Consider the following 10,910-nt stretch of genomic DNA (forward strand, 5'->3'; position numbering starts at 1 on the left):
CACGCAGGACTGGTACCAGTGGTGATGGGTGACAAGTGGCAAAGCAGAGCCTTGGTCACCCTCCCCCGGACATCCCATAGGCAGGCCATCTGCTCTGGGCCCCCTCCTCTCACCCGCGCTGTGGTCCACCTTTTGTTCCTGTTTCTGAAGACCCTCTTCTCACCCAGAGGACACAAACTGGCTGTTTGGTCTGAGGCAGTCACACCTGTCACCTCACTTAACAATCGTTAGAAGTGAGGTTCTTTTTTTTTTTTTTGAGGTGGGGCTCTTGCCCCACATCAGGAGGGGCACCAGAGTCCACAGTATCTAGAGAGGGACAGCCACAAAGCCTGGTCTAGAAGAATTCCAGACTTCCCACCCAGGGCTATCTCTGGTGGTGGGGCAGGGGAGGGCTGGAGGCAGATGTTAATCTCCCTTGGCTTTGCAGAGAGTGTGGCCTACGATAATTCACAGGAGGGGAAGGGGAGGATGTGGTCATTTGGGTGCTGAAGGCTTGGAAAAGGTTCCCCCCCACACTTTCTTCCAGTCCATGGTAGGGTCACACAGCTCCCACAATCAAACAGCAGTGCCCCGAGGGCCCCTGGGACTGACTGAGGTGTTGAAATGATTACCCAGGCTGGTCACGGGCCAGCCCTTTCATTCACCATGTCCCCTGGACAGGTTCCCTCTGTCCCTACCAAACAGTCACCTCATGTTCCCAGGAGCCCAGCTACCCTGCTCCACTTGCTCCCTGCTGTTCTCTGCAGGGAGTGCATTCTCCCTGCCCACCTCTCCCAAATTCCGGGGGTCCCTGCGTGCCCACCTCAGCCTACCTCCTCTGGAGAGAGGGCCATTCCTAAGTGGCCCTTATGGGGTCCTTGGCACAGTGAATTATCCCTTATGTGCCTGTCTGACTTCTCCCCCGGCCTCTGGGCCCTGAGGCAGAACTGTGTCCTGGAGTACCTGAACCCCCACCCTGGGCACCCAGGGACTTGGGGAACACATTGTGGGGGTAGGGATAAGAAGCAGGGCCTCCTCTCCCTTGGAGCCTCCTAGCTTCAGAGGCCCTGGCTTAAGCAGACACCTGAATTGATCCTTCTCTGCCACTAATTCCATGAATGGCCCTGGGCAATTCTCTGTCTTGCTGGGGGGTCTGTCCCTCTGTAAAATGGGGAAGTTAAATTCAGTGATTTCTTAGGGTCCTGCAGCTTGAACCACCCGTGGTTCTAAGTCCCTGCTATCAGCATTCCAGCTCACCCTCCCATGCTCCTCCCACCTCCTGTCCCCAGGAGAAAACCTGAGCTGTGTTCCGTGGTTCAAAAGACTTTCCCTTGAGCTGGTTCTCAGGAGGTTGGATGATCTCCCTTGCCCCATGCCCTAACCCTCCACAGGCATCTCCACCCCATTTCTGCCCTCCTCAGGGCCTGATAATACCTTTGGAGGCTTGAGCACTGAAAAGAGAATCCCTCTGCACATAATTCAAAACAAAACAATATTACAAGCAATAAAAGGAAGTCCAAGATAAACAAGGACCTACTGTATAGCACGGGGAACTGTATTCAGTATCTTGTAATAACCTATAATAGAAAAGAATCTGAAAAAGAATATATATATGTGTGTATATATACACACATATATACACACATATGATGAATATATAAAACTGAATCACTTAGGTGTACACCTAACAAACGAACACAACATTGTATATCAACTATACTTCAATTAAAAAAAAAGAAAAACGATTTGTGGGACTTCCCTGGTGGTCCAGTGGTTAAGAATCCCTCTTGCAATGCAGGGGACACTGGTTCAATCCCTAATCGTGGAACTAAGCCCAGGCGCCACAACTACAGAGCCCACATGTTCTGGAGCCCATGCACCACAACTAGAGAGAAGCCCAAGCACCACGATTAGACCCGATACAGCCAAAAAAAAAAAAAAAGCAAATAAAGTAAAAAAAATTTTAAAAAATCAAGTCACCAAAGCTTCCAAGAGTTTTCTATTAAAAAAAATTTGCCACAAAAAATACAAAACGGTTACCCAAATGAATTTTGGAAAAAAATTAATTCACTTATCTGAATAAAAAAAAGTCCACAAATTCTGATTTCTCTCATGATATCTTCAATTTTTTTAAATGAAAGGATACTTAATGTATCTTTTAAAATTGAGATAAAATTCACATACATAAAGTTCACCATTTTAATCATTTTAAAGTGCACAATTCAGTGGTTTTTAATACTAAAAATTTATGATGTTGTAAAACCATCACCCTTATCTACTTCCAGAACATTCTTACCACCACAAAAAGAAGCCCCGTACCCATCAGCAGTCATTCCCTCATTCCTGCCTCCCTCTACATCCTGGCAACTGCTAATATACTTTCTCTCTCTAGGGATCTGCCTACTCTGGACACTTCATATAATCACACAATACATGGCCTTTTATGTCTGGCTTCTTTTATTTAGCACAATGTTTTCAAGGTCCATCCAGGAGGTAGTGTTTATCAATATTTCATTTCATTTTATAGGTGAATCCATAGGGACGTACTACTTTGTTTATCCACTCCTCAGTTGTTGGACATTTAGCTTATTTCCACTTTTTGACTATTGTGAATAATGTTATGAACATTATTCATGTATAAAATTTTTTTTAACATACGTTTTCAATTCTCGTGCTTATATACCGGGAATGTAATTTCTAGGTCATACGGTAGTCTTTGTCTAACATTTTGAAGAACTGTTTTCCAAAGCTGTGCACCAGTTTACAATCATAGCAGCAGTGTATGAAGGTTCCAATTTCTCCACATCCTTGCCGTCACTATTGTTGCCTGTTGTTTTGCTTTTAGCTGTCCTAGTGGGTGTGAAGCAGTGGGTGACATCTTCAATTTAAAAAATATGTATATCAATCACTACATTTTAAAAAGTGTTCTAAATGCCTCAACCTTCCCGAGCCTTGAATGAGTGCTTCATTCACCTTGTGCAGCCTCCCCCAACATATCCATATGGCCATTTAAGGGAGTATGCATTCCTCATTCCAGGCACTGTGTCCAACACTTTTGAACCATCATCTCTAACGCTACTGAAGTAGTGTTGTTACCTTCATTTTACTGTTGAAGAGACAGGCTCAGCAAGGGGAAGCAGTTGCTCAGGGTCCCCAGCTGAGAAAAGGCAGAGCCAGATCTGACTCGGAAGTCCAGGTTCCTTCACCTACGCGGCTGCTGCCCTCATAGACCGAAGGCATAGCCAGTTCAGGGCGCCCTTGCCCAGATGACAGTGCCGACTTGCGTGCACTAGCCCAGCTCACCCCTTCGCTCCTTTCCTATTTGGCCTCATTCACCCATTGTTTATAACCTCTCACTACAGACAAGTCTTTTTTCACCACCATGGAGGTGTAGGATGGGTTCCTGACTGCGGTGTGAAGACCTGGCTGGCCCAGAGGTCCTGTTGACACCAAACTCTGTCTGTCTCCCAGTCTGAGTTCTCAGGATTCCCTCCCCCCACCTCCAGACTTCTCTTCGATGTCAGGAAAGCTCATCCATCCTAGAAGTGCCACCCCACTTCTTCTTCTTTTTTTAAAATATCTATTTATTTGGCTGCACTGGGTCTTAGTTGCAGCACACGGGGTCTTTAGTTGTGGCATATGGGATCTAGTTCTCCGACCAAGGATCGAACCCGGACCTCCTGCACTGGGAGCTCAGAGTCTCAGCCACTGGACCACCAGCGAAATCCCGCCACCCCACTTCCTGCATCTTCCTGGAGTTCCCACAACTCTTGTTCAGATACACCTGTAATTTCATTCTGTCCTACATCCACATGCACATGCCTTTCTTTCCCACTAGATGGCAAATTCCCTGAAAGCAAGAATCACATCTCAGTGGACCGCTTTCCTCTCAAGTGCAAATGTGGAAATGGGTATTGGTTGAATGAATGAGTTTATATTACATCTATCTACTAAGTGTGCTCTCCCTGTCTACCTACCTACCTACCTACCTACCTACCTACCTACCTATCTACCCATCCATTCATCCATCCACATCCACACACACAGGTAACATTTATTATTATTTATAATGAGGAATATTATTATGAGCCTGTCCCAGTGCTAGGTATTTCACTTTTGCGAAAGTTAAAACATATAGAAAAGCAAAGATTTGGCATTTTTAATATCCATAGAGATGGAAAGTGGACTAGCAGCTGCCAGGGGTTGAGAATATCCGGGTGCTGGAAAATGAGGAATGACTACAACTGGCACGGGGTTTCTTTTGGGGTGATGAAAATGTTCTAGAATCAGATAGTGGTGATGTTTGCACAACTTTATGAATATACTAAAAGCCAGTGAAAAAGGATAAATTTGATAATAAGTGTATTATATTTCAGTAAATAAAAATTAGGCACTTTAATATATTATTTCATTTCCTGGTAATTCTCTCCGCTGTGTGTGTATGTGGGTGTGTTCGTGTTTTTAACACCATTTTACAGAAGGGGAAACTGAGGGTCTGGAAAGGGAAGTGATTCAGAGGGTTGTTGTGAGAATTAACTATAAACAGTTAATATTTACGGAGCCTAACCTACTTGGTCTAGGGAATCTTTCTAATAGTCTCGTGACTTTCAACCCATTTTGTGGATAAGGAAACAGTCTTTGCCGAAGGTTACAAGGTAAAAAGAAAATGGGATTCAAACCCAGGCAGTCTGATGGAAGCCTGCCTCACAAACACCTAATTTCTCAAATTAAAAGGGCTAGCAATCATTTGTGAGGATGTGGTGTGCGCTGAACCTCACCCGCTGTCACCACCACTGTGTGGCTTGGCATGATCATTTTGGAAAGCTATTTGTCAGTATCTATCAGAGCTGAACATCCACGTACCTCGTGACCCAGCAGTTCCACAGAAACGTGCGCATATGTGCACCAAAAGACATGTACAAGACTATTCAGAGCAGCATTATTCTTATAAGCTCAATATTGGAAACAACTCAAATGTTTATCAACAGAAGAACAGATAAATATATCGCAGCACAGACACACTACGGAATCTTAACACAGCAACGAGACGAACACTCTACCACCAAATGCAACCATCTGGATGAATCTCACTGACAATGTGTTGAGCAAAAGCAGCCTGACATGGAAGTGTGGGTGCTGTAAGGCTTCATTTATATAAAGCTCCAAAATGGGCTAATGTCTGGTGTTAGGCTGTGTTTTAGCCTTGGGATCAAGAAGGGGCTGCTAACATTTTGTCTCTTTGCCTGGGGTCAGGTAACATGGGTGTGTTCACTGTGAGTGTTCACTGAGCTGGATACTTATGATGCGTACACTTTCTATATGGATGGTAGACTTATAATTTTTTTTAAAAGAGAGCCTAGGTTTGCACATGCACACGCAGCCTCCTGAAAGCCTGCCTCCCCTGGGGGTGGATTGAGCATTCTATGTGGTGGGGAGAGACAATGCTCCATGCCCAGAAGAGGATTTGGCAAGCGGAGAGATCGTTGAGTGGGTTGAGGGAATGAGGATGGAGAGGTAGATGAGAGTGAGAAAGAGGAGTCTTAGCTGTGTCTCTAACTGGCGGCAAGTTGGGAAGTCATTTCCCCTGTCTGGGTCTCAGTTTCTGTATCTGGAAAATGGCTGAACAAATCATGAAGGGAAAACTGATAAATATGACTACATTACAGTGAGGAAGGGCTTCCCTTGTGGCTCAGTGGTTGGGAATCTGCCTGCCAATGCAGGGGACATGGGTTCGAGCCCTGATCCAGGAAGATCCCGCATGCCATGGAGCAACTAAGCCCGTGCACCACAAACAAACAAACAAAAAGATATAGTCTCATCCTATGAGGAATGAAAAAAGTCATTTCCCTTTGCAAAAAGCACCCTTCATGCTTATATATTTACTTTTAGTGATGCTACGTTTAGTAATATTTTCTCCTATATTTGCGTGTAGTGATAGTACAAGTAGTCATATTGTTCATACATTTTTTAAAAGATTTTTTTGATATGGACCATTTTTAAAGTCTTTATTGAATTTTTACACTATTGCTCCTGTTTTATGTTTTGGTTTTTCGGCTGTGAGGCATATGGGATCTTAGCTCCCTGACCAGGGGTTGAATCCGCACCCTCTGTGTTGGAAGGCGAAGTCTAAACCGCTGGACCACCAGGGAAGTCCCTGTTCATACATATTTAAATTATGAAAATACCAAGTGAAAAAAAAATCCTACATAGAATACCTCTCATCTGAATTGAGAACAATTTGTGCTCTGAGATTGTGAGAGTGGAGGAAGAGGGAAAAGAGGAGGAAAGGCAGAGGAGGAAACATATCAGAGTAGATATCAAATGAGTATCCAGCTATCTGCCCACCTGTCCATTCATCTACCTGGGCATGTATCTATGCATCTAGTCATTTACCTATCTGTCTATCCATCCCTAATAGTCAAACTGTCCACCTATCTATGCATTCATCTATCTGTCTATCCATTCCTAATCTGTCAATCCACCCATCCATCTCTTCATCCATCTATCCATCCATCCATCCATCCATCCATCCATCCATCCAGCTCCTACCAGTCAATCTATCTGCCTAACCGTTCTTCCATCTATACATCTACCTAAGTTTCCATCTCTTTATCATCCCCCTACCCAAATATCCACCCAGCACACATATGACTGCCTGTGGGCATAAGGCCCTCAGTTAAGCCAGGGGTAGGTGGGTGGAGTGATGTTCAAATACTTATAACCTGTCTCCCGCCTCCAAGCAACTCAGGATGGTAGGGTGAGGCATGCCCCCCAGCAACTCAGAAAGGGGCAGAAATAGTGCCCGAGACTATTTCGAGGCCCACCTCAGGTACATCCTCATCTAGAGAGCCTTCCCTGTCCTCCAGGCTGTGAGTCAGGGAAGGCTGTCTAGGAGAATGTGTGCTTGAGGTGGACCTCAAAAGACAAAGTGTGAATCAGACACGCCAAGAAGGGAGCAGATGTTATGGGAGGGAACAGCAGGGGCAAAGGCAGGGCTGGAGAACCACAGATTGGCAGGTCTGGCTGGGTGAGAGCAGGGAGCCAGCAGCCCACACAGCTGCTGCACCCCCAGCGCCACCTCCTGGTCCTGCCCCGCATCTGGCTCCAGTGGGCACTGAGGCATCTACACCAAAGCGTAATCCGTGGGCCACTGCCAGGTTGTGGATTTCCTTACCAGTTCGTGATAAGAGAACTACATAAATTGCAAGTAAGTGTTTAGAAACATTTATATCGATTTAACAGAGTGATCTGATACCTATTGAATGTAATAAGAAGCTGAACTTATAATTTATCTGTTTTTTTCAATTCAATTTTTCTAGTAATCATTTTCTGTTGTATTTTGCATACTTATACATCCATGGCAGATTAAAAATAAAAATGGGCCCTTTGTCCTTTTGTAAGGACTGCAGGCACTTAGAGAAGCTCTGGTAGATGGCACAGCTTCCACCCATGTACACTTTACTGAAGTGACCTCAAGGTCATTAATACATTTCCCTGAGCGCAGGGCAAGGCAAGGACTATTGTCCCCATTTTGTAACATGACTGGCCCAGGTTCTTGTGGAGTAGGTGGCAGGGCTGAGATTTGAACCCAGGGCTGACACCACATCAGGCAGCTTCCCATGAGCTCCTGCTCCAGGGTAGGCTGAGCTGGGGGATGGGCCCCGAAAAGGAAGAGGGAGCACCTGGAGAAAGAACAGCAGACAGGGTGGGAGCTAGGGTCCAGGGCCTGTCCCAGTGTGTCAGTGGGTGCTCAGGGCACTGAGGGAGGGCAGGGAGACTTCCCAAGGAGAGCGGCCTGAGAGTCAGCCTGGGCTTCCCCACATGGTCCCAGAAGAACCAGGCCAGGCCCACTTCATTCCCTCTCCCTCTCCTTCCCTCCTCTTCTCCTTCTGCATCCACCCCATCCAACCCTGTGGACTCCCTGAGGCCAAGGCTTCTGCCCATCCCTCTTGCACCCAAAGTCCAAAGTTCAGCCAGCAAAACAGATCTCTGGCTGGCCCTCGGCAGGAACCACTGCACTTTCAGACACATCCTCCCCTCTTGTCCCGGGGGACACTAGATAAACATGGATTATGATTACTCCTCACCTATGAGGGAACAGGCTCAGAGAAGTTAAGTCACTTGCTTGAGGTCACAAGGCTCTAATTCTTGAACCTGTACTTTTTTTTTTTTAGGCTGTGTTGGGCCTTCGTTGTTGCACTAGTTGCAGCGAGTGGGGGCTACCCATCGTTGTGGTGCGCGGGCTTCTTATTGCAGTGGCTTCTCTTGTTGCAGAGCACAGGCTCTAGGTGTGCAGGCTTCAGTAGTTACAGAACGTGGGCTCAGTAGCTGTGGAGCACAGGCTTAGTTGCTCTGAGGCATGTGGGATCTTCCCGGACCCAGGATTGAACCCATGTCCCCTGCATTGGCAGAAGGATTCTTAACCACTGCACCACCAGGGCAGTCCCCCCTGTTCTTTTTGACTAGTATGGTTGAATAGTAGAGAGGAGAGGGAAATCATTCCCTTAGGGCCCTGGGGTGCAGCCCATAGTGGGGCAGGGAACAGATGGCTGGTATGTAGGGCCAGCTGGGGAGGAAGAAAACAGTGGCCTGTGGCATGACCAGAGGGATATCTGCCCAGAAACTTCTTTTATTATTATTTTTTTTTGGCTACACCTCACAGCTTATAGAATCTTAGTTCCCCAACCAGGGACTGACCCCAGGCCCTAGGCAGTGAGAGCGCAGAGTCCTAACCACTGGACGGCCAGGGAACTCCCTGCCCAGAAACTTCTTATGCAGCACTGTGGTTGCTTCCTGGGCAGCCTGAGAACCACATCCTAGGCCAGGAAGAGGCAGGAATGACGTAAGCCAGGTCACAGACCTTTTCCCTCTTCTGTTGGTAGAATGGTAACACGGGATTATATTTTTGCAGGACCATTTGGCAAAATCTATTACACCAAAAATGTTGGTACTCTTTGACCCATCAAGTTCAATTGTGGGGATTTGTCCTATAAAAATATCTCCATAAGTGTGCAAAGATGTACAAGGATGTTGCCTGCAGCACCGTTTATAACACTGAGAAACAGAATGGTTGAATAAATTTTGACAAATCCCCACAGTGGAATAGAATGCTATGTAGCTGTTAACAACCTCATCTGTAAAACAGTGATAATAATAGGATTCATCTCTCATAGTTTTTACGAGGATTAAGTGAATTAATACCTGCAAAGTGCTTCCATAGTAATGCTAGCTGTCATCACCATTACAGGTGTAGAAATGGGGAAAAACAGCTAATACGCAATGCTGATTCAAAAGGAAAGTTGTAAAACAATATATGAGGGCTTCCCTGGTGGTGCAGTGGTTAAGAATTCACCTGCCAATGCAGGTGGCACGGGTTTGAGCCCTGGTCCGGGAAGATCCCACATGTCGCAGAGCAACTAAGCCTGCGAGCTACAACTATTGAGCCCACGTGCCACAACTACTGAAGCCTGCACACCTAGAGCCCATGCTCCCAAACAAGAGAAGCCACCGCAATAAGAAGCCCGAGCACTGCAATGAAGAGTAGCCCCCGCTCTCTGCAACTACAGAAAGCCCACAAACAGCAACAAAGACCCAATGCAGCCAATAAATAGAAAATAAAATTAATTAATTAATTAAAAATATTTTTAAAAAACCAAAACAAAAACCAAACAATATGTGAGGGGCTTCCCTGGTGGTGCAGTGGATAAGATTCTGCACTCCCAATGCAGGGGGCCCAGGTTCGATCCCTGGTCAGGGAACTAGATCCTACATGCATGTTGCAACTAAGAGTTCACGTGCCACAACTAAGGAGCCCAGGAGCTGCAACCGAGGATCCCGCCTGCCCCAACCAAGACTCAGCACAACCAAATAAACAAATAAATATTAAAAAAAACAAAAACCAAAACCCCCCCAACAATATGTGAAGTATGATCCCATTTGAGTAAATGAATAATAGTAAACATTCACATATGAAGAAAGAAGAAAAGTCTGAACGTACGGCCGCCAAACTATAACACTGGTGAGTCTTTGGTGGGGGGTGATAACAGAGACATTTACTTTGTAAATTTCTATAAATTTTAAAGTTGGGTAATACCCGTGTATTGCTTTTGAAACCAGGGCGGGGGGATGGAATCCTCCAAAAAAGTAAACAGGAGTAGAAGATAGTATGGGAACGCCTCCCCTTCTTTTGAGGACCCAGAAGTCCAGAGATCAAAGCTGCCTAAACAACAGGAAAGGACTTTCCTGGTGGTGACGTGGTTACGAATCCGCCTGCCAATGTAGGGGACACAGGTTCAATCCCTGGTCTGGGAAGATCCCACATACCTCGGAGCAACTAAGCCCATGCACCACAACTACTGAGCCTGTGCAATAGAGCCCACGAGCCATAACTACTGAACCCACGCTGCAACTACTGAAGCCCGTATGCTCTAGGGCCCATATGCCACAACAACTGAGCCTGTGTACTGCAACTATTGAAGCCTGCGTGCCTAGAGCCTGTGCTCTGCAATAAGAGAAGCCCTCTCACCGCAACGACGAGTAGCCCCCCCACCACTTGCCACAACTAGAGAAAGCCTGTGCACAGCAATGAAGACCCAACACAGCCAAACACACACACACACACACACACACACACACACACACACACACCAAAAAACATAAAAACAGGCAAGGCTCCCTATCTGGCTGATCAGACACCAGGGAAGGTGGGGGTGCAGCTTCCCACCCCAGCTTGCCTGACACTTTATTCTTACTCTGCAGGGCCCAAGGACCCTATGGGGACACCTTCTCTTTAGGGCACAAGGCCCAGGAGGCTGGCTCTTCAGGGAGGCTGGGTCATGTCAGGCAAGCCATTTGCCCTCCCTGGGCCTCAGCTGCCCTCCCTGTTACATGGGCAGAGCAGCTCAGCCTCTTGGTGTGTTGTGAACAGCTAG

This window comes from Hippopotamus amphibius, chromosome 9 (genome assembly GCF_030028045.1).
Source record: "Hippopotamus amphibius kiboko isolate mHipAmp2 chromosome 9, mHipAmp2.hap2, whole genome shotgun sequence".
NCBI lineage: Eukaryota > Metazoa > Chordata > Mammalia > Artiodactyla > Hippopotamidae > Hippopotamus > Hippopotamus amphibius.